The sequence below is a fragment of the Chiloscyllium plagiosum genome, chromosome 37, assembly GCF_004010195.1.
Source record: "Chiloscyllium plagiosum isolate BGI_BamShark_2017 chromosome 37, ASM401019v2, whole genome shotgun sequence".
Taxonomy (NCBI): Eukaryota; Metazoa; Chordata; class Chondrichthyes; order Orectolobiformes; family Hemiscylliidae; genus Chiloscyllium; species Chiloscyllium plagiosum.
The window spans coordinates 30,345,549-30,369,534 of NC_057746.1; the positions used below are offsets into that span (position 1 = coordinate 30,345,549).

At 44.4% G+C, this 23,986-nt stretch overlaps 1 protein-coding gene across 4 annotated transcripts in view; it reads right to left on the reverse strand.

Moving 5' to 3' along the window:
• Positions 1–2,042: 2,042 nt before the first annotated feature.
• LOC122541445 (zinc-binding protein A33-like) overlaps positions 2,043–23,986 on the reverse strand; it is an 83,835-nt gene continuing 61,891 nt past the window's right edge. For 2 of the 4 annotated variants that reach the window (XR_006309604.1, XR_006309603.1), the window contains exons 8-9: positions 6,036–6,234; positions 3,655–3,820 (exon numbers count right to left, since the gene is read on the reverse strand). The gene's annotated coding sequence lies outside the window, so the exon portion shown is untranslated. Of the gene's footprint in view, positions 3,821–6,035; positions 6,235–12,210; positions 12,949–23,986 lie in introns of all 4 variants that reach the window. The other 2 variants (XR_006309602.1, XR_006309601.1) reach the window with 2 other exon arrangements.

The window sequence follows — 23,986 nt, forward strand, 5'->3', positions numbered from 1 at the left end:
TCCCCTCTCCCTCACATTCCCCTCTCCTTGTCCCTCACATTCCTCCCCTCCATGCCCCTCCCCATCTTTCTATTTCACATTCCCACTTTCTCCCTGCATTCCCCCTCTCGTTCTCCCTCACATTCTCCCACAGACATTCCCTCTCTCACACACACACATTCCCTTTTTCAATTCGAAATGATTGAAAAGGATTCGTTTATCGCACGTGTCAGAGCTGCAGTACATCCTCCCACCACTCGCTGCGCTGTGTCTAGAGGACTCACTCACCCATTAAAACGCACAGGGCTGCAACGCGTACACCCACCACTGGGTGCGCTGTGTCTAGAGGACGCACTCACTCATTTAAAAACACGTGGGGCTGCAATGCGTCCTCCCAGCACTGGGTGCGCTGTGCCTGAAGGACTACCTTCTCTCTGGTTTTTCTACTGAACTCTAAGGTCATGAGGGTGGGTAATATAAGGAATATTTTGAGGGAGGTGAATTTTAAATTTGATCCAGATGTATGAGTGACCTCGGTGAATGTATGTTGGTGATATTGTTAAAAATCACACAATACCAGTTTATAGTCCAACAGGTTTATTTGGAAGTACATGTACAACCTGGTGTTGTGTGATTTTTAACTTTGTCCACCCTAGTCCAACACCAGCACCTCCATCTCATCAGTGATATTGTTCACAGTTTTCTCTCTGCAGATGTTGTCCCTCACTGCTCTGAATCTGCTGTTACCCAGAAAAAACCTTGCATCCTTTCATCTTTTCAAACTGCAGCCCATTCTCAAACCTCCCCTCTCCAAAGCTCTTTCAACATGTGTTGCTTTCCAAATCGTAGAAGGAAGCTCAGCATCAGGTGAAGACAGAGGGTCAGTGTGATGGGATATAGTGAGGACTGCAAATGCTGGAGAGTCAGAGTCGATAAGTGTGGCACTGGTTAAGCAGCATCTGAGAAACAAGAGAGTTGACGTGTTGGGCATAACCCTTCATCAGGAGTGATGGGTCAGGTAAGGCATATCTCATCAGTTAGAGATGTCTGATGTGGAGAGAGGAATCAGTTGCTTAATCACAGGAGTCAGTCTTTTCATAACAGAGTAAAACTTCAAAATAAGTCACTGGACCTGAAATGTTAACTTTGCTTTCTCTCCCTGATGTTGCCCTGCTGAGTTTCTCTGTTTTTGTCAACCCCACTAGTTACAGCCTGCCAATGTAAGAATGACCCTTTTATTCCTTCTTATTTGCTTGTGTTTGTTCACCAATCATTAATCCATGTCAGTCACAGCACTCGACTGCCCAGTGGCTTCCTCCAAGCTACTTCTCAGGGTAGCAGGCCTGACTCAAAGCCTTAGACATGAAAATTGGGTCCAGTGGTCTCTGGTTTGTTGGATGTTTGTCGAACATTGTGGCAATTCAGCAGCCATACCTGTAGACATATTTACTGCATTGTCTTTTAAGGCTTTCTACCCGCCTTTCTGAAGAGCCTGTGCTTTGATTTTATAGTTTTGCGCAGGGCTGTGGCTGACAGTTGAATTTGAGATGTGCAGACGGAACGGGTGCTTTGCATCTAAGTTCCCAGGGTAAACATAAACCCTTCAGTCAGCCACACTGAAGTACTACTTTCCTTAGCTTCTAGCACTTCCTGTCCAGTGAATTTCTTCAAATAAGTTTAGAAAAGAAGAGGAGAAATTTAAATATTTTAATCGAATTAGCATTTCTTAAGAGTCTTCTTTTTGTTATGAACTCTTTAAGGTTAAAACTGATTTTTCACCAGTATGACCTGAGCTCTTAATGAATTCACAACCGAATTTATACTCCAGCCAGGTGCCTTTCCATGGTCCTCATGGAACCTGGGAAGATGGGAGTGCTGGGCTTTGGAAAGAAAGTAGCCACTTTCCAACCGGTCGTTTTCCAGTGCTCCTGCTGGAAACAATGGGTTGTAACAGCCATGTGCAAGAAAGAAAGAATCTTTAAACCATCTCACAGTGAAATAGCAGACCAGCTGTCATTATGGATTCGTGTTTAACTGAGGAATCCTCCTTCAACAAAGGAGGAGGTGAAATGGGAGAAAATCATGTTTCGTTTTCCTGTTTTACAGAAACACCTATACTTGAGGTTACAGAGAGGATAGGTACCGCAAATAGATCCTGACCATAACCCAAAGAACAACAACACCAATGATGAGAAGCTATCTGATCCTTCATCGTACTGGTCAACACAGAGAAGGTGGGACAGTGAAAGTGTCATCTGGAAATTGGTCAGGTCAGGGATGCTTTGATATATAATCAGAATTTAAACTGTCATTGATATTGATCTTTCCATCAGAACCAACCATTCCAAAGGTTCAGCTGTGGGCGATCAGTGAGACTAGAAAATGTGTGTATCTTCTAAGTGTGGTGACAGCTTCAATCGTTCGTCAGGCCTCATGAACTAACTCATTCCTACAGGTGAGAGACTGTTCAAGTGAGGATACCGTGCTGCAGGCTAGGATTTCCTAATTTGCAAGGTGAATGTTGTAATGAACTGTTAACGCAGATGATTAACTGGTAGCAAAATTGTTCAAATGTGAGGTATACGGTAACACCTTTGTGATATCTTCAAGCCTCCTTAGACACCAGAGGTTTCACACAGGTGAAACTCTGCAGGTGAGGTATGTGGGGTGGTTTTCCTCCAATGCTCAGATCTCGTGAAGTGCAAGAGAATCCACTCTGGGTAGAAACCATTCACATGAGAGGTGTGTGAGAAATTATTTTGAAAGTCATCGATTCTCTGCATAAATCAGCACCCTCAAACGGGAGAAACCATTCCCATGTAAGATGTGTGATAAATTTTTGGATTCATAACCCACTGTAAACTTCAACATGTTCAAATAAGGAAACATCTGTTCAGGTGTACGGTTTGTGACAAGTCATTCTCACAGGTAATGTCCCTCCATGAATACCAATGCCTTCATGTAAAGGAGAGACCACTCACTCATGAGGCGTGTATCGAATCTCCGTGTCTAGCAGTGCATTCACACTGAAGAGAAAATACTCCTACATTATACAGATCATATGTGAATTCATTGCAATTTTTCTTGTACCAACATGTAAAAATGTGGCAAAATATGAAAATACAGAAAACTATGCACATGTGAGATGTGCAGCAAAGCATTATTGAATGCATTGTCCCTTTGTGAACATAAACATATTCACCCAATTGAGAAGGTATTGACTTATGTCTTCATGCAAGGGAGAAATCACTCACTTGTGAGGTGTTTGACACATCCCTCTCCAGGCCATGGAAATTTTACTATAGTCACAAAGAGGAGAAACCAGGTTTGTGCAAGGAGTGAGGGCAAATCATTCTGCAGTTAGCAAACCTCCATGTACATCGACACATTCACATGGAGGAGAAACCATTCATGTCTGAGGTGGATGATAAACCTTTCAAACGGTTATCAAGCTGCTTTGTTAATCAGATGATTCACGTGAGAAACCTTCAGGTGTAAGAACTGTTGTACGGCTCTCAACCAGTACTTTGATCGTCAAAAGTGCCAGAGAATCCACACATCTTTTATGTGTGAAGTGTGTGATAAAGTATTCACATGCTCAGCAAAACCTTTGTGGGCCAGCATATTCAGGCAGCCCTTCAACTGTAAGGTTTATGCCAAAAGGTTTCCTGATACCTTTAACCCGATGAGATACCAGAGGATTTACGACAGGAAAACCTCTTCAGGTGTGATGTTTGTGGCCAGACTTCCATCCATTTCAAGCTATTCAGGTATGAAGGGTATGATAGCAGTCAATATATCTCTGAAACCATCAACACACACAACTCTGCTGGCACGGGTTCTGTAATGAAAACATCACACAGTGGTCAGACTTCTAGGATCATTAGTGAATCTACACAGGAGAAAAACTTTCCCGAAGGGGCATGTACCACGGTTATTTCATCAACTCCTCCTCATTTAGCATATGTCAGAATCTCTTCACTTCTTTCCATTGTACTGAGTGGTGTCCATGGTATTTACTCTCCAGGACTCATTTAGAGGGAGCTGTTGTTCCAAAGCACAGTCTGTCTCAGCAGTGTTTGTCTTGAATCTCTCCAATCAACTCAGAAAGGTCAATTTAACATTTGACCAGATCATCAAATACAACTAATGGAAGACATCAATGTGCACAGATGCCTGTCATAGAGATGTACAACACGGAAACAGACCCTTCAGTCCAACCCGTCCATGCCGATCAGATATCTCAACCCAATCTAGTCCCACCTGCCAGTGCCCGACCCATATCCCTCCAAACCCTTCCTGTTATATACCCATCCAAATGCCTTTTAAATGATGCAATTATATTAGCCTCCACCACTTCCTCTGGCAGCTCATTCCATACACGTACTACCCTTTGCGTGAAAAAGTTGCCCCTTAGGTCCCTTATATCTTTCCCCTCTCACCCTAAACCTATGTCCTCTAGTTCTGGACTCCCCAAACCCAGGGAAAAGACTTTGTCTATTTATCCTATCCATTGCCCCTCGTAAGTTTGTAAACCTTTATAAGGTCACCCCTCAGCCTCCGACGCTCCAGGGCAAACAGCCCCAGCCTGTTCAGCCTCTCCCTACAGCTCAAATTCTCCAATCCTGGCAAAATCCTTGTAAATTTTTTCTGAACCCTTTCAAGTTTCACAACATCTTTCCGATAGGAAGGAGATCAGAATTGTATGTTAGACCTACCATTCCAGGGATCATCCGTGTGAATCTCCACTGGACACGCTCCAGTGCCAGTGTGTCCCTCCTGAGGTGTGGGGCCCAAAACTGGACACAGTACTCTAAATGGGGCCTAACCAGAGCTTTATAAAGTCTCAGTAGCACATCACTGCTTTTATGTTCCAATCCTCTTGAGATAAATGACAGCATTGCATTCGCTTTCTTAATCACGGATTCAACCTGCATGTTTACCTTTAGAGAATCCTCGACTAGCACTCCCAGATTCCTTTGTACTTTGGCTTTATGAATTTTCTCACCGTTTAGAAAGTAGTCCATGCTTGTATTCTTTTTTCCAAAGTGCAAGACCTCGCATTTGCTCACATTGAACATCTCTGGTCAACAGAATCAACCAGGAGTCCTGTTCCTCATCAGTGAGCCCAGTCTGGAAGGCAGGATGTGCCTCAGCCCTGACAGTCCCCATTCTCTCTCAACATTCACGGCCTGGTCACCACTCAATTAGAGAGCGCTAAAGGCCAGGCAATGTCCACAGTCTGTACTCCAGGTCAATACCTTGAGAATTGGAGGGAATGTTGAGAGGACAAGAGTTCCAATTTATAGAGTGATTTAACACTTTAAAACATCCCAAAATGTTTCAGAGTGATGCAACTAGACAAAAATTAACACCAAGATAAAGAAGGATGTATTTGCAGGGGATGTCCAAAAGTGTTGTTAAAGAAGTGGGATTCAGAGAAGTTTAAGGAAGGAATTGTAAAACATGGAGCCCAAATGACATTGGTGAAGAGATTTGCAAGATTGCAGTGACCTTGGAGGGAGATGGGACCTGAAATGTCAGAATTAGGGAGAGGAAATAATGCTTGAGATTTTTCTTGACTCACTGAGGTGTGCGTTGGAAATTGAGTCCAACTATTCTCAGGATTATCACAAGTGTGAAAAGTTTAGTTAAACTGCCCAAAGTCCCCAATTTACCTGACAGATGAATTTAAGCTAAAAGGCAACACTCAACAGTTTCTATAATTTTCAAGAAGCTGTTTATTACAAACAAATTGTCTTTAATCAATGGTATTTAAGAAATACAGATTGCTAATTTATAATCCAACAGTTTCAGTTTTATCACTTCTTAAAGTCCCCCTTCACAAATAAACATGGAGATTCACACAAACAGATAAAACAGGAATATGAAGGTCTTGCGCCTGCCACACGATGAGTTTAACTCTTATATCTCGCCAAGCAGCTGCAAGATGACTCTTAATAATAACAAACAATCGTATTTATTAACACAGTTCTTATTATAACAACAAAATACTCTACAAACTAACAATTTACACTATAAATCTAATTAAATACCTTGTGCTTAAACTTCACTCTGGGTGATCACATACTACCACACTAGATCTTGGCTTTGATCCATGTGGTGATGATTGTCTGACCTTCTCCTGGGTACATATATCCTGGTCTGTCCGGTGTTTCTTGTGTGTTGTTTCCGGTAATGATGATGATTCCGATGAAGTAGATCTTGATTCTGTTGCATGTGGTCATGGTTGGCCTGGGAAGAGATCAAGATTGTCTCTGTTGTTATCCTTGTCTAACATCTGAACATTTTCAAACTAATGTAATGTATATGCCCTAACTGTCCCCACTTAGAACATAGAACATTACCATGCAGTATAGGCCCTTCGGCCCCTGATGTTGCGCCGACCTGTGAAACCAATCTGAAGTCCATCTCACTTACACTATTCCGCTCTCATTCATATGCCAATCCAATGACCACTTAAATGCCCTTAAAATTGGCGAGTCTACTACTGCTGCAGGCAATGCTTTTTTTTAAAGGGAATGGGAACCCCATTTGGAATGTTAGTTTGGGTTTAGTAGCTTGGCAGGCACCAACCTCAGTTTCTCGTGGTAAGAGTTTGTAGTTTTAAATGGCCTGACAGTGGAGTGGTCAGAAAAAACTGAAATGAGGTGGTCATTATGACCAAAGAATGAAATGTGAAGACAAAGTGGTCATTGTGACCTACGAAGGAAACATGAAGACGAAGATGAGACAGTCGCAAGTGAGCATGGCTAAAATCTGATATGGAGATATATCCAATCGATAATGCACGGAAACCGAACAATTGTAACCTGGTTAATCCCATCAGTGCGTACAGGAATAAGAGTTGGTCCCACTGGGGTGATAGAGGTATTGAAATGTCTGTGAGGTTGGACCATCAGAAACAGTGATTCCTCATCTTGGGTGGCTGTCATGAGCTATTTCATCATCTGGATTAATGAGTTAGTGCATTCGTTAAATAGGTATCCAACAGAAACTCATCATGAATCCTCTTTCGCTGGGGGCTTGGCAATATTGCATCCTCCCATGCCTGTGCCCTATCATTTCCTCTGGTGTGAAGCTCTAAGTGTGGGACGGTACCATTTGATGGTCTGGTTCAGCCTGCTTTTACTTGGTCCATACTAGCCTTTTAGTATTGTCACGTATCCATGTTGTGGATATGCTATCTGGGATCTGAGTTTTCCATGAGTTTGGGTGTTTCAATGTCCTTGTTTATCAGGGAGTTATTGGAGAGTTCTATCTAGCATGTTGAGAATGTGTAACACATCCATGCTGTCTGCCACTAGCAAATTGTTCCAATCTGTTAAGTCATTTAGATCATCTGGGGGTCCCTTGGGTGAGGAAGCTGCAATGGTAGTGATGGGAGTGTATAAATTTTGTCAGCGATGTGGTCTGACTGAGAGGATGTGTAATGGGTTGTCCTTGGTATCTGGACTAATCTTGGTCTTATCACTTGCTCTAGGGTAGTGTCATCCACTGTTCATATCTTAAGGTGGTGAGAGTGGCTTTGTTGAGTGCCATAGGCTGGAATTGGTTTACGTAGTACTGGCCGGTTTTTCCTGTGGTGAGAGTCATAGAGATGTATGAAAACAGACCCTTCGGTCCAACTCATCCATGCTGACCAGATATCTTAACCTAAACTAGTCCCATGTCTCTCTAACCCTTCCTATTCATACATCCATCCAGGTGCCTTTTAAATGTTGCAATTGTGTCAGGCTCCACCTCTTTCTTTGGCAGCTTATTCCATACATGCACCGTCCATTGTGTGAAAATGTTGTCCCTTAGGTCCCTTTTAAATTTTTCCCCTCTATTAGAACGTTGTATACTCAAGTACCTGAGTATTTGGGGAAGAGAAAGGAACAAGGGTTGTTTATTTGTAGCATCACGTGCTCCCCCATTGGCTATTTGATAGGGTTGACTTTACTGTCGAAGTAAGCCTTACTTAATTTTCTTTTTGGTCCCTAATCTGACAGCTGATGCTAGATTAGATTACTTACAGTGTGGAAACAGGCCCTTCGGCCCAACAAGTCCACACCGACCCGCCGAAGCACAACCCACCCAGACCCATTCCCCTACATTTATCCCTTCACCTAACACCATGTGCAATTTAACATGGCCAATTCACCTGACCTTGATATTCTCGGTGAGGTGCTGCACCACTTTTTCGTGGTTGAGGACAGTAAGGGCAGGTTCTGTGAGGCGGAGGCCAAACAGGTAGTTGATTCCTTTCATTGGTCGGCCTGTCATCAGGTTATGGGGTGTATACACTGTGGATTGTGAGTTTTTTTTGCATACCATGAGAAGGACAAACAGAATTACTGTGTCCTGGGTTTTATTGTTTTGCTGCACTGTCTTCCTAATCATCCCTTCTAGGTATGGTTCATCCTTTCCACAATCCCACTGGATTGGGAGTAGTATGCAATGTGGATTTTCTGCTTGTTACTAAGCAGAGTCACCACATTCTGCATGACTCTGCCGGTGAAATGGATTCCCTGATCTGACTGGATACTGTGGGGTCGACCCCATCCAGTTAAAACCTGTTGTGTTTGGATTTGTGTGATTGTTTTGGCTGTATTTGTCCAAAAGTGAAAACCCTTGACCCATTTCGTGAATGTGTCGATGATGACTAGAATATAGGTAAATCTGTTCCTACATGGTGGAAGGGGACCTATTTAATTCATTTGTTGATTTGTCCAGGACCCTTTCAATGGACGGGTGTGCCTCATTCTCCCTTTCAGGCGTACAGCAGACAGTTCCCTGTGTAGTGTGCTGCATCCCTGAGTATTTGGGGCCACTAACGCAGTTCTTTCAATGGTTCAGTAGTGGCCTCTATTCTCTGGTGCCCATACACGTCAAGGTATTGGTATATGATTTGATTCCTGGCTTCAATTTGAACTACATAAACTCTTGCTTTTAAAACTAATCTGCCCTATACCTATAAGAAATCTTTTTATCATAAGCATCTGGATAAACTCCTCCCAAAATCTGTTTCAAGGAATTGTCACGGAGTTGCCCAGGATTGTCTATTTTTGTTTGGCTTACAGTGACTGCATTTGCCTGCTCACTGATGGGTGGCTGCCAGAATTCTCCTATGTGAGCACCTTCCTTAGTGAACTCACCCACTTTGTGGTTACCTTCTGGGCATGTCTTGTGATGGCTTCTAACTTTAATTTTGCCAGATTTCCTTCCACCAGCAGCCTGCAGTACATATTTTAATAAAGGGGGCTGATGGTAGGGGTTTTCCTTCAGCAGAAATAAAACCTCTAGCTTCCCAAAATGGTAAAAGTTCAGTGAGGCTGTTGTACATATATATGCTCTCGATGTATATGTCTGCGGGTGAAGGGAACAGATCGGGGTGGCCGACTACATAGGCTACAGTTGCTTAGGCACTGAGATAGCTGGGTAATTTTAAGGGTAATTCACCTCGTGGCTGTCCATGTGTGTCTGTCATAAAAATCCCAAAGCCAGTGATCTGACTGCCTTCCTCTACAGTGGAGGACTATCTACATAGGTTTTGACTGCGATATCTGCCTGCCTATCCTTTTGTCTCATTACAATCGTTTTTCCTACTGTTTAGATATAAAAGGGCTAGTGGGGTGTTTAGTAGCTATTATTTGGCAGTCATGTAAGTCTCCCCCATCATTTAGGTTATTGGTTTGGAAGGTAGGCACCTTGGTACATCTGACTGTGATGTCCCAACCTTGAAGCAGCAGAGTCTATGTGCGGCTCGAATCTAGCTCACTGAGCTATCTTTGATTGGGCCATTTAGCAGGAGCTGGGCTGGGGTGTGCTCAATGGGTTTAAATCAATAATGTAGTTGAAGTACCGGACTGCCAAAAAGACTGAGGAATTATCATTCGCACAAGGAAAACCCTTGCTGTATGGGCTGTAGGACCCTGGAGGCTAGGCCACTGGGCCTGGCTTATCGTGCCGCTCCTGCAGTAGAACAGCAGCTTTCGTCCAGTCTGTGGCTGCAACTTCTAGGGCGTATTGTAAGTCAGGGCTGGGAACTAACAAGCTTGGTGCTGTTGTGAGGGTGTGTTTTAAATTGATTACTGACTCTATATGCTGGGATGGCCAATTCCAGGCAGTGTTCTCTTTCAGCAACACTGAGAGTGAGGCTGCTTTGGTAGTGAAGCCATTGACGTGGTTCCTGCAGTATCCCATTAAACCTAGGAAAGATTGGAGTGCACTAACATCTTGGGGGAGTTGAAGTCACGATATGGAATCTATTTACTTCTGCTCTATCTCTCTTTACCTGTGGGTGACTATCGTTCACAAGTATGCAACCCTAGTTGTAGAATTTGCACCTTTTCCGGGTTTATTTTACAGCCGAGCATAAAAGCCGTGTAAAAGGTCGAGTAATTTGTCTGGGAGCTGGATGGCTCTTCATTTGTTTGTAGGAGTAAGTCATCTAGAAGTTGGATTAGGCAGTCCGGCTGGGAAAACCTATCTAGTCCTTTGACTAATCATCTATGGAAAATCGAGGGTGAGTTATGGGTAGACAAGTCCAAATATACTGTACTTCCTGGACGGTAAGCACAAATTTGTATTGGGAAGACCTATTTAAGGGTATGGACCGGAAATCATTACTAATGTCAAGTACTGTGAAGTACTTTGTGGGGCTTGCTTCATTATTGTGGCTGGGCTGGTGCTGACTGAGAGGGCTGACTTTATTAAGCTCCGATTATCAATGGTTAAATGCCATGAACCAACTTGGAGCATTATTCGTGGAGGCTACAGGTCATAGCACTCCTTGCTGTAACAGATTGTCAATCACCTTGGTCACCTCTCCCTCTGCCTGTCTGGGGAAACTCCATTATCTTTGTGGTTTCGGATCAGGTTGGTTGATTTTCACCCCTCTTGGGATATGCCCGTAGGATCGGGTTCATTGCGAGAGGGGCCTGTCTCCAGGGGGAGCTGAAGGAGTTGATTCCTCTGGGAAGGGTGGGGGCGGTCCCCAATGCTTCATGCACATGGCGTCCTGCTGCACATTTTCCCTGAGCTCATCCCAGTCTATCTCCTGTCCTTCTCCCTCTCTAAATTCTCCATATGTGCATGTTATTCTGTATCAGATTGAGAGTTGGGCGTTTAACTTTACAATCTCCCGCAGGCACTTAGTGTTTCTCGTGCTTAGCTGCCTGGTGCATTACCTTTACTGCTGCTTGTAGATCTGCACATTTACTTAACTGACTCCATTCTCAGCGGCCTTTTTCGCTGACACTGCGTTCTGGGTGTCCTGGTATGCATTCTCACACTGGTTTTGGATTGCCCCATGTGTAGGAGGTTTGCCTGATTTCTCTGGTCCTGAGTGGCGTTTTTCAGTTGCAACTCCGATATTTATTTTTTCGTGTCCTCTCATTTGTTATGGATCATTTTCAATTCTTGCTTTGTCCCTAACAACTGTCCCAGACAGCACATCATTGCTGTGACCTTTTCAAGTTTGGAAGCACTTCACTTGAATTTCGCAAAAACCCTCCCAATATTTTTGTCCTAGGGATCCTGGTCCCGTTTCATCATTACAGTAAAATTCTGCCCAGAGGGGCCACGTTTTTCTTACTAATGTTGTGCCTTAGCTACTTTTCTCCTATGGCACAATCTCCTACTCTGACACCTTTCTCTGCTAATCTCGTTTAATTCAGGGGTTTTGGGCTGTGTCAGACTGAGGATACGGCTTTCACTATGTTCCAGTCGTAACCCTACTTGGTCTCTACTGACTTTTGGTGTTTTACCTTACCTTACTCAGGATCCCATACGCACATCCACAAAGGAAACAGCCGTTTGCTTGATCAGGAGTAAACAGCTGTTGGCTTTGTCCTTCAATGTAGACCTTTCTGTTCCCTTCAATTTACTTGAATTCCTGGCCTTCGCATAGGGCAGCTCTTCTCTTAACCACCGGATCAGGCAAAATCTCAAGGAATATTAAGTTCTGTGGGATTTGATCTCGGAGCGACACAGTTACTTCTTATCGAGGTCCTAGTCTGGGGTGTTAATTTGTTGTGCTTGCTGCACAATGTGTTTAGTTCTTATATCCAGCAAAGAAACTGCAAGTTGACTTGTAATAATAATAAATGATATTTAAAATAATTAATACTATCATAACAAAATACTCTACAAACTAACAATTTACACTATAAATCTAATCAAATATTTTGTGCTTTAACTTAACGCTGGATGATGATATCCCACCACACTAGATCTTGGCCTTGATCCACATGGCGATGATCGTCTGGTCTTCTTCCGGTGGTCCCAGGGGTATCTTCTCTACCCAGTGGTTGGTATTACCATCCCTTCTTATACTTAGAAGTCTTTGTGGTCTTTTGGGAGGTTCTTTGATGTCTATCAATAAATCAGTCAGGGCTTGATCACCCTGATCAATCAGACCAACCAGGCAATGACATGTCAATGGCAGGGTGGTCCTTGGGCATCTATTCCTGGGGGTGTTGGGGGCTTTGTAGGTCAGGTAGCCCTTTCCAAATAATGATGTGAGGTGCCCGTTTGCCTGGTAAACAACCCAATCTTTCCGATTGTCCTGGGGATGACATTCAGGTCAATTCCATTCAATTCCAATTCAAGTGTATATTGTATGTCTTTAGCTGCTGAGTCAGTTGTATACTGTCTGTCTGTGTCTGCAGCCTGTCTGGATTCTGCAGCCTGTCTGGATTCTGCAACTTGTTTATTTCAGAGTCTTTGAGCTCAGTCACTTTGGCCAAGGCTTGCCTCAATTTCTCAGCATGCCTCAATTATTGTCCCTTTTTTCATAAGACCAACATTTTGGGCAGCCCATCCAGTCACAAAGTGTGGATCAGGAGAAAAAACTCATGGAGACACAGTTTAATAACATCAGTCTGGTCTGCAGGATTCAATGAGTTGTTTTCTTTCTCTTTCTATCACTGAAGACTTTCTATTATACTCAGTTCCGAATATCTGCGAACGAAAGAGGACGATTGTGGATTTTTTAAAAATGCAGATACCACTGAGGGCCTCTTTTATGTAAGTACAATCCAAATGCATGTAAATATGGCCAATAAAAATTGAAAAATATATGCATGCACTAAAAACACATTAAACATTTAAACACCTCAAAGAAAAATGTACCAATTAACAAAACAGTGCAAAAGATAAATATTCATTAAAATGCGCTTGCAATAGATAGAATAATCTTGAAGATGAGATAAGAAGCAGTTGCATAGTATAAAACATTGTGCAATGATGATGATTATGATGTGTAAATTACAGTGAGACAGCTGAATCTGATGGCAATGAGGGAGTTGTTAAAAATGACATCCAACAATTGGAGTCCTTGGTGTTTGCGTACCGGGGATCCACGCACAGCTTGATGCAGCCACACACAAAGGTGGCCATCAGGGTGAGGGTGGCATCGGGTGTATTTTTTCCCCCGTTGCCCAGCTAAATATACATCGAATCCCTTCGGACCCGGTCCATCTTTGACCTCCATATAAACTGGAAGACGGCCCGGGTGACTGCAGCAGCACAGGTTCTGGGAATAGGTCAGACCTGTGCCACGTATAGCAGCAATGACAGTGCCTCACACCTGATGACCAGGTTTTTTTCCCGCGGTGGAGAGCGACTGTAGCTTCCACCTGCCGGTTTCTGCCTCACTTTGTTGATATGCTCCTCCCAAGACTTGGCACACACACCCCCGAACCAAATACCCAGCACCTTCAGGTGGTCAGTCCTGACGGTGAAGGGGATTGAGGATTGGTCGGCCCAGTTCCCGAAGAGCATGGCCTCGCTCTTGCCTCGGTTTACCTTGGCCCCCGAGGCCTGTTCGAACTGGTCACAAATGCACATGAGTCTGTGCACAGACAGCGGATCCGAGCAGAAAACGGCGACGTCATCCATGTACAGGGAAGTCTTAACCTGCAGGCCCCTGCTGCCAGGAATAATCACCCCTCTCAGGCTCTCATCCTTCCTGATGGACTCGGCAAATGGCTCTATGCAGCACACAAACAAGGCAGGAGAGAGAGGGCAGTCCTGCCTGACTCCAGATCTGACTGGGAAGCAACATGATTCCCACCCATTGACTGAGACTGCACTGACAATGTTGGTGTAGAGCAGTCTGATCCAATTGCAGATCCCCTCTCCAAAGCCCATTTTGGAGAGAACATCTCTCATATACCTGTGTGATATCCTGTCAAAGGCTTTCTCCTGGTCCAGGCTGATCAGGCAGGTGTCCAACCCTCTGTCCTGCCACATAGGCGATTGTATCCCTGAGGATTGCGAGACTCTCAGCGACTTCCACCAAGTGTCAATACGTACTGAAGTTCTACCTGTCCCCGGTGTTGTGAAGGATGGGCCTGGCCGTGCTGCCGTGGAACGCTCCGAGTAGTTGGACCGTTCCGTATCACCTGTCCTTCGTGGAGAAGTTTATGAAGAAAAATACCTTTGACCATAAGTTCATCAGGAAGTGGTCTGCACGTGGTGTCCTTGAGACCCTTCGGGAAAAGGAGAGGGCAGATCCTATCGAACAGTTCCTTGAGCAGATTGTCAAAGCCATTTGGCAGAATGCCTCATCACCAGAACTTTCCAACAAGCACCAAGACATGGCTTGGCTGGTGTTGAGAAGGGCTCTGCCTGTGAGATCCTTTATGCACGCCTGGACTCTCAGCCGCACCGCACGCTGCCCTCGAAGCGGCTGCGGGGGGGACGAGACTGTCACACAACTCCTTCTGAAATGTGTTTTTTGAGGTTTGTCCCAAGCAGCGCCGTGACGCGGGACTCCGTGCTCTACGGTCTGTTCCCCGGCACGCACCGAGCCGAACATCAACTGTGCCTCGGTGAAGGACGCTCTCTGGGCGGTCCGAAACCTGTTGATCTTCCAGCTGAAGGAGTTGACCCCCACTGAGTGTTGCAGACTGGCACTTTTCAAGGTCCAGGACAATGTGTTGAGGGACGCGCTGAAGGTCGGGGCTGCTGCCGCCAAGGCACGGTGGGGAAAGACCGCCGTGTAACATCTGCCTGCCTAAGCACAGGGGGCCGACGCAGTAAGGGGGCTCCGCTGACCCCCCCAGCTAAATATGTGGATAGTAATCGTACAGAACTGTATATAGGAATGATTACTCTGTCTCTGTATGCAAAGAAATGGAATGTTTACATATGTATGGCATGACCAATTGTACAGATCATCAAAATATGAATAAAGTATATTTTTGAAATTTAAAAAAATCTAACAATTGGAGTCCTAGGAGATGGAGTCTGGGAGGGAGGGGAAAGCTGGGAGCGAGATGGTGGCAGGGAAGAGGCATCTTTCTGATTGTTCTTGTGGTTTTGCAGCTAGCTTGGTTTTTATTATCATTATGGGAAGCTGAGATACTTTGTTCTTTAATTTCTATAAATTTCTGCATTCGAACAAAGCACTTTCTGTGGGCCTTTTGACTCAAATGCTATGCTTGAGAGATGGATTGTATTTAAGCAATAAATCTGTAGATACTTTTGATGCTCTCATGATTTTTGTTATTTTCATGAGCATCAAGGCAGATTTCAACCTCCACCTCATCTTCAGCTGATTCCATAAACTCACTTTGTACCAATCTTTCCAAATACTCCATTGTTCGCTCTTCTCCTTTTCTTTCAAATAACTCCACAACCTCTTCCTACACCATTTTGGAAAGTCCTTCTCCAACTTTGAGCCAGTTTAGTGATGTGTGAGATTTCTGCTGATATGAATAGAAATCTTCTAAAGTTGTTCACCACCTCTGGTCATCTCTTCTTCCAACAAAATATTCACTGTGTGAGAAACGAAGCTCACTGCCAAATAATTTTAGTCCGAGTCCAATTCCAAAGCAGTCTTTATTCATACGTTCTTGCAAGAGCTGGTGTCCAAAAAGTAGGCACACCGCTGAACAATATCAGTGCATTTTTATACAGTCTCTGTGAGTCTCTCGGTACTTCCCCTTTTACTAGCTTTACTCCGCCTCTGTTTACTTCTCCTATTACTCGACCCCCGACCCATGTTTATTTCTTACCTTAGTTGGTTACTTTTATCCTATCCAGTTCCTCGTACATGACAATTGCAGCTGCTAGTCTAACCGTTTTACCACATCCGTCTGTGCCCTCCCACATCAATAGCTGAGGCTTATGATTTCTGCTGAAGCAATACTGAGTCTTATGACTTCTGAATATGTGACTTCTGCAGAAGCAACACTTCCACACATTTTCCACAATTCCCCCTCTTCTTTATGGCTAATATTTGTTGTCTTCTGCATGTCCCCCATATGTCACATCCAAGTTTGTCAGCAGCATCCCTGAGACTTCATCTATCTTGGGAACCTCTTCAAGGTCACTCATCCCTCATTGTTCAACAGGTAGAGTTCCTCTTGCTGACTATCTGTTAGGGGCATTTGTTTAGTCAGGGCTGTTTCAATCAGCTGCTGGGTTAGTCCCCGTGCACAAGGTACGATGCAACATCCTATAGCTATTAGTACTCTAGTAACCACTATCAAGAAGATGAGTATGGAGAGCACTGGTATGGAAGGAATGTCTTACGAGGAAAGACTGAGGGCCTTGAGGCTGTTCTTGTTAGAGAGAAGAAGGTTGAGAGGTGACTTAATAGAGACTTAGAAGATAATCAGAGGGTTAGATAGAGTGGACAGGGAGAGCCTTTTCCAAGTATGGGAACGGCAAACACGAGGGGACACAACTTTAAAGTGAGTGGAGATAGGTATAAGACAGATGTCAGAGGTAGTTTCTTTACTCAGAGAGTAGTAAGGGTATGGAATGCATTGCCTGCAACGGTAATTGATTCGCCAAGTTTAAGTGCATTTAAGTCATCATTGGACAGGCATATGGACGTACATGGAATAGTGTAGGTGGGATGGGCTTCAGATTAGTATGACAGGGCGGCGCAACATCGAGGGCCGAAGGACCTGTGCTGCGCTGTAATGTTCTATGTTCTATACCTTTCCATTTCCCAAACCATGAATCCAGCCACCCAGTGAGCGATGTGTCTACCCCTGAATTCTCAGCCAGCTCCTCTGCTAAGGTAGTCAACCCCCGCAGGGCTCGAGTGATTGACCCATCGGGCGCTGTGTTATTTTTATAAGGGTACAACAGCTCCCCCTAACATCACGTACACGCCCCCTTTCTCGGCTAGGATCATGTCTAAGGCCATTCTGTTCTCCCAAGCTACTCTGCTGGTTGCATCGAGCTGCTCTGCTACACCTTTGACTGCATCCCTAGTGTAGTTAATGAACCTCTGCTGATTATAGAAAATATAGTTTATCTAATCCACATTCTTGTTGACCGTTACCCACCAGAAGAGAGCCGACTCAAAGCCTGCTGCAATCTGGTTGCAAGCCTTGAACTCATCCGGCACCCCTCTAGGAACTCCTGCAGAGTCTAGATATATCTGATCATCAAATAATGATCCAATAATGATCTTTTACTCCGACTCCTTTTGATCACAATCCTTTCCTTTTCAAATGCCAAGGTGAATGGGATTGCCAATTGTACAATTGCACATATGCCTCCCAAACTGGAGGTAGGATGCGTCTCAGTACCACCACAGATTGCTCGGGGAACCTGCAGCGCTGAGTAGTTCCCTCCCTTGTCAGTTCCGGTCACATTTTCAATTTCGATACATGACTTCAGCTCCCCAAGTCCCTGAACTGATTTAGACCTTGTCTGCTAACACACAATGTGTGATTTCCGACAGTGGCCAAAAACGTGGGCGGGATTTTTCAATTTTTCTTCTCCAAGAGAGGGAACATTAGGGATAGGGAAGTACAATTCCCATTATTCTATGCAGTCTTATCCTGATACAGGGTTATCATACATTCCATGCCCTTCTTGTCTCACTGCCATCCGAGCCACTGGCCTATCGGAGGCACATGCATAGCAATTGCGTTTGTTCAGACTTTACCCATTCAAGCCAGGTATTTGTATCCCTGTAGCCAGTTTCTATTTCGATGGTCTCTTTTAAGTCCTTCACCTCTATAATTTTTACCACCTTAGTGTCGTTGGAATGAGCGAAAGGATATACCTGTGGCATCTGAGTGGTCTTTGTATTCACTTCGACTGGCCACTTCCCTTTGCCCACCTGTATGCGGAAACAACGACCCGAGAAATCCTTCCCATTTGCTTTCATCTCTATCCCAAATATTTCATTTACTTGGACCTGATAGGTGTCTCCTCCCAGAACCTCTTTGTGCCATGTGGTTTTCTTTATCGCTAAGTATATTAGGTTACACTTCTTATCGGGACACTCGAGCTGACCAGAAGGGGCCCCGGTGTACTGTGACGAGTGGATTTATCCAAATACCACCCCCAATGCCATCCCCATAGGACTTAAGATGTACCTTTGAGTAGCTGTACTGCCTCTGATTTTCTACATTTCCACAATCAACTAGGCTGTAGGCATCGGTATCTATTACTTGCGGATTAGCACTCTCAGGGACTGTTACTACCAAATAAGAGGACCACACCAAGGTTCAGTGAAATCCTAAGACTAGGAGAGCTAAGATCATACATCTAAATATCCACCTCATTCCAAAAACAGTGCTGAAGCACCGAGAGACTTAATATACAATCTTATAGAAATTATCCCGCGCTCGCGTCGCCACCGAATAATCAATCACACAAAGTCTTTTTAGTCTGAGTTTCAATGGTTCTTTCGTTGATTCGGCTGTCCAGACTTCTTTCTCAACTGGAGACTCCACTGGTCCCTTAACTCTGGTGTAGTGAGTCCAACTTTTTTCCGCTATCCTTATCACCATTTCGGTAGTCAAAAGAGCCTGGTACGGCCCTTCCTAATCCAATTGTAATTTAGACACTGTCCCTGACTTCACAAGGACCCAATCTCCCGGCTGGATTGGATGAACGGAGTCTGTGCGAGTAAACCCTGTCTCCTGAGAAAAGACAAAGAGGAGGACAGGCCCAGTATATACTTTCTTAAGAACAAGTCCTTAGTCTCGGGGATCGGCGGTTCCCCCTGTCGTTCACAAGTATGGTAGCCCAAATAATATTTCATAAGAGGACAGACCCAAATCTTTCCTTGGAGTCGTTCGCACTCATAGGAGTGTTATCGGCAAACATCGGGTCCAGGGGAGTCTGGTCTCTAATACCAGTTTGGACAACTGTCTTTTAAGAGTTTGGTTCATCCTCTCGACCCTCCCTGAAGACGGAGGGTGCCAGGAGGTGTGAAAATCCCAGGAGAATTCCAAACTTTGCATTATTCTGTGGAGCACCTTAGAGGTGAAGTGGCTTCCCTGGTCTGAGTCTCTACGCTCCACTATTCCATACCAGGGAACGATCTGCTCAAGAATGATCCTAGACACCCCACTTGCTGTTGCTGCGGCCAGGGGGTATGCTTCCACCCAAACGGATAAATGGTCTACTATAAATAACATATATTTTAGCCTTCCTACCCGGGGCAATTCAGCGTAATCCACCCGTATGCTCTGGAATGGTCTTAGCCCAGGGTCTCTCTCACCTGGGACCTGTTTCCTTTGTACCTTCTTATTTATCTTCTTACATGTTAGACAGTCTTCACATATCTGTTTGGCAATCGTGTATATCCCTTTCCATCCATATTTCCTAAGAACCAAATCACACATTGCCTGCACTCCCCAATGACTCCCCTGATTAGGACAGTCATGATTTCTTGCATCAGCATCCTAGATAACATTTCCCGACTATCGGGTAGCACCCATTTCCCTTCTACCGTTTTCGTAGCCCCTAGTTTCTCCAACTCCTTCTCTTCCCTAGCACTAAATAGCGGTCTCCCCGCAGTTTCCTGTATTATCGGGACCGAGGTAAATATCGGGGTGACCTGTGTGTTCAGAGCTGCCTCCTTAGCGACTTCATCTGCCAATCTATTTCCCCTTATTTCGGGATCATCTCCCCTCTGATGACCATTAATGTGGACTATGGCTATCTCCTTTGGCAGCAAAAGGGATTCCAATACTTGCTGAACTAAAGCCTCATGAGCCAGTTCTTTACCTTTACTGTTTACCAGTCCTCTCTCCTGCCATATTTTCCTGAATGTGTGTGCCACCCCAAAGGCATACTTAGAATCTGTGTAGACAGTTCCTTCCTTCCCCTCCAGGGCCTTAAGAGCACCTTCTAGCGCATAGAGTTCGCAAGTCTGTGCCGACCAGTCATTGGGCAGCCTACTAGCTTTGACTACACTCCCCTCCGTTCCATCCACTACCACATATCCGTTGTGTCTTTTACCTTCAATTACTCTGGAGGACCCATCCACAAACAGTCTGGCCTCTGCGTGGAGAGAGATGTCCTTAAGGTCCATTCTTACTTTATTCTATGATGTCAAGGCAGTCGTGTTCTGGGTCCGAGGGAGCTACCTCCTCCCCTCTCCAGACAAAAGTAGCTGGATTCAGACAAGTGTCTGTGATCAATGTAAGGTCATCCTTCTCTATTAAAATTGCTTTGTATTTTAACATTCTAGAGTCCGTAAGCCACCACCCTGCCTTCTGGTTCAGTATGGCCCGTACTTGATGCAGGGTGCTTACTGTCAATGCCCTGCCGAATGTGAGATTTTGACTTTCTTCCACCAGTAGTGCAGTTGCTGCTACTGCCTGCACACACTCGGGCCACCCTCTAGAAACTGGATCTAATATTTTAGACAAGAATGCTACCGGCTGTTTCATCCTTGTCCATTTCTGGGTCAGGACTCCAAGGGCTGCTCCCTTATCAATGGTGGCAAACAAGTGAAAGGACTTATCTAGGGAAGGCAACGCAAGGACAGGGGCATGGATCAAACCTTTCTTTAATCCTTCCACTAATTCTTTTTCTTCCTCTGTCCACTTTAACAGCTGTGGTTCGTCTTCCAGCAATTTCAGGTATAATCTCTTTGTCTTTTGGGCGTACGACTTGATCCATAATCTACAGTATCCCGTTAGCCCCAGAAATTTCCGTTTAGTCCAAGGGAGTGGCATTCCCACTATCCCTTCAATCCTTTCAGGACTTATTTTCCTTTTTCCTTCACTGACCAGGTGTCCTAAGTATTTTACTTCCCTTTCTACATATTGTAATTTGTTCCTCGAGACCATCAATCCCTGTTGTCCTTGAAAATTTAGCAATTAGTTAGTCGCTTCCGTTGTTCCCTTCTCATCTTCTCCCGTGACCAGTAGGCCATCTACATATTGCAGCAAATATGTCCCTTGGGGACTTATAAACTTTTGCAAAATTTGTTCTAAAACCTGGCCAACCAAGTTCGGGGACTCAGTGAATCTCTGAGGAAGCACTGTCCATCTATATTGCTGTTTCTGCCCCGTTCTTGGGTCTTCCCACTTGAAGGCGAACATGTTTCTGCTTTCTTCTGCCGGGGGCATGCCCAAAAGACGTCCTTTAGGTCCACCACATGGAACCACTTGTGGTCGTGTGGGATTTTATTCAAGAGGGTATAAGGATTAGGGACAACCGGGTGTCGAGTCTGTACTATCCTGATAAGCGCCCTTAAGTCTTGTACCAGATGATAGGTACCATCTGGGTTTTTTTACTGGCAAAATGGGGGTATTATAGGGGGACATGCAGGGTTCCAGCAGGCCATCCCTAATTAACCCCTCAATCACAGGTTGTAACCCCCTTCTTCGTTTGGTTGAAATTAGGTATTTTCTCTCACATACCATCTCCCCCACCTGTTTCAAGCTGATCTGTAAAGGGGGAATCTGCAATCCCCCTCGATTGCCTTCCCGTGCCCATACCGTAGGATCTATTTGTTTTTCTTATTCCTTGGTCAAAAGGACCATTCTTACTATTAGTTGTCGTAGATTCCTAGTCCTAATAGTATAATTAAGTCTCTTCCTAACAAACTACTTCCTATGTCCTAAATGTATAACAATTGTCCCTCAATTTTTCCTTCGTCACTTTCGATTGTCATAGGTTCAAACACAGGGACTGTAAATCCTTCCCCCTTCACTCCAGACACCATTATCTGTTGTTTTGTAATTTGTACTCCTTTGGGTATAAAATTCAAGGATAATCATGCTGCCCCCGTATCTACTAAGAAAACTGTATCCTCTTTATGAGGTCCCACCTTTAAATTTATCAAGGGTTCCCGGTGGGTCTCTGGGGGCAGGAACCCCTGACGCACCTACTCTTCATCAAAATTCATAAGCGGTATCACCCTCTCTTCCCTTTTCAGATCCGGACATTCCTGCTTAAAGTGACCTGTCCTTCCACAGTAGTAACATCCCGGGGAACCTGTGGGGATTTCCACCTTGATCCTTGTCCCTGTCGACTGGACCCCCCTAACGGGTCCTCCTCGTTTTCTTCCCCAACCTCTATTTTCAACATGCCTCTAGCCATCACTCCAGTTACCTACTACCGGTTCCACTCTTTTCTTGACTACCTTATCAACCGTGGCTACCATCATTTTCGCCTTCTGTTTTTGCTTCTCATCCTCTCTCTTTACAAACACTTTCTGTACCTCTCTTAATAATTCATCCAATGATTTCACACTCCATCCCTCTATTTTCTTTTGGATATCCGGCCATGCCTAAGTCACAAAATGAATTTTGAGGAGGCCCTGTGCTACTGAATCCTCAGGATTCATACCTGAATACTTCTTCATTGAGTCCCATAGTCTTTGTAAAAATGCTCAGGGAGTCTCGTCTTTCTCTTGCCGGACCTCAAATGCTTTTGTTAAATTCTGGGATTTAGGGACTGCCTCTCTAATTCCTTGTCTTCGAGGTCCTTCATCTGGGTTCGGTCATCTGCATCGTTGTTCCTCCAGTCTGGGTCTGTATTGGGAAACTTCTGTTCTGCCAGTATCACTCCCGCCCTGGGGGGATTTTCTCATTCCCACAACCGCATAGCTACCCCTCTAATCAGCCCTCGCTCTTCTCCCGTAAAGAGGATGTTTAAAATGGACATTATCTCAGTCCAAGTATATAGACTGGGGCCTAGAAATTGATCCACCTGTTCGGAAAGACCAACAGGGTCTTCAATAAGAGATTTCATTTCCTTCTTAAAGGTCCTAACCTCTCCACTCGTCAGGGGGCGCTCACAAAGCCAATTTCGCCCATTCCTATAGGGACCTCCCTCAGCGGGTAACTCTGAGCCTCGAGCACATATTTCTTTGTGTTCGGGAAAGGGAGATTCTCAATATCCTTCTCACATTGCTTTATTTCCTTCACTAATTTCAAATTTGGGATATTCGATTGGCCGTCATTCCCCCCTTCCCCTTGTTTGACACGAGCCGTCACTTCCATCCCGCAATCTTCTGGCCGAAGATTATCTGGGCCGTTTTGGGGGGGGTCATATGGCGGGGGTAAGTGATCGAGAACATCCCATGGGGGAGAGGTTGCCAAAGGGGACTCTTCCTCTTCCCCCCCCCACCATAGTTTTCATACGATATAGTCGGGTATCCCGATTGCCTTTCCAACGGGAGGTGTAGTCAGACCTCTCCTGACAGAAAGGCTGTTTTTCATTAATGTATTTGTTCAAAAATTGACAGACCCAATCCTTGTCCAACCCACACTTGGCCAAAAGGCCGATGGCGGATGAATACTCTGTTTGGTCCAAACAAAACAATATTTTAGCATAGTCTTTTGATCCTTTTCCCTTGTACAAGAATTATGTTTCAATTTTTCAACATTTATCCCAAAGGACTTTCCGGAGGGATGTTTTCCGGGACTTCTCTATCCTTTTATCCAGGAGTCTTATTTTTCCTTCCTTCGCCTCCCATGGTGGTCAACCCGTCAGTCCTTCAATTTTTTTTTTAATAGATATTTTTATTAGAAATTTAACATTTTTACAAGTTTACAAAAATAAACAAAACTCTCAGATATAAACATTGATATACAATTAGCTCAAATATACAATAGCCAAAATTTGACAAAAAAAAACAAAACAACAAAAGAAAACGAAAAGAAAAAAAAACAACAAACAAACAAAACTCAACTATCTACTAATCTAACCTACAACTAACCAGAGCGTATATTTAAGTCTCTTACATGCTCGGAATGTGTTAACATCAGAT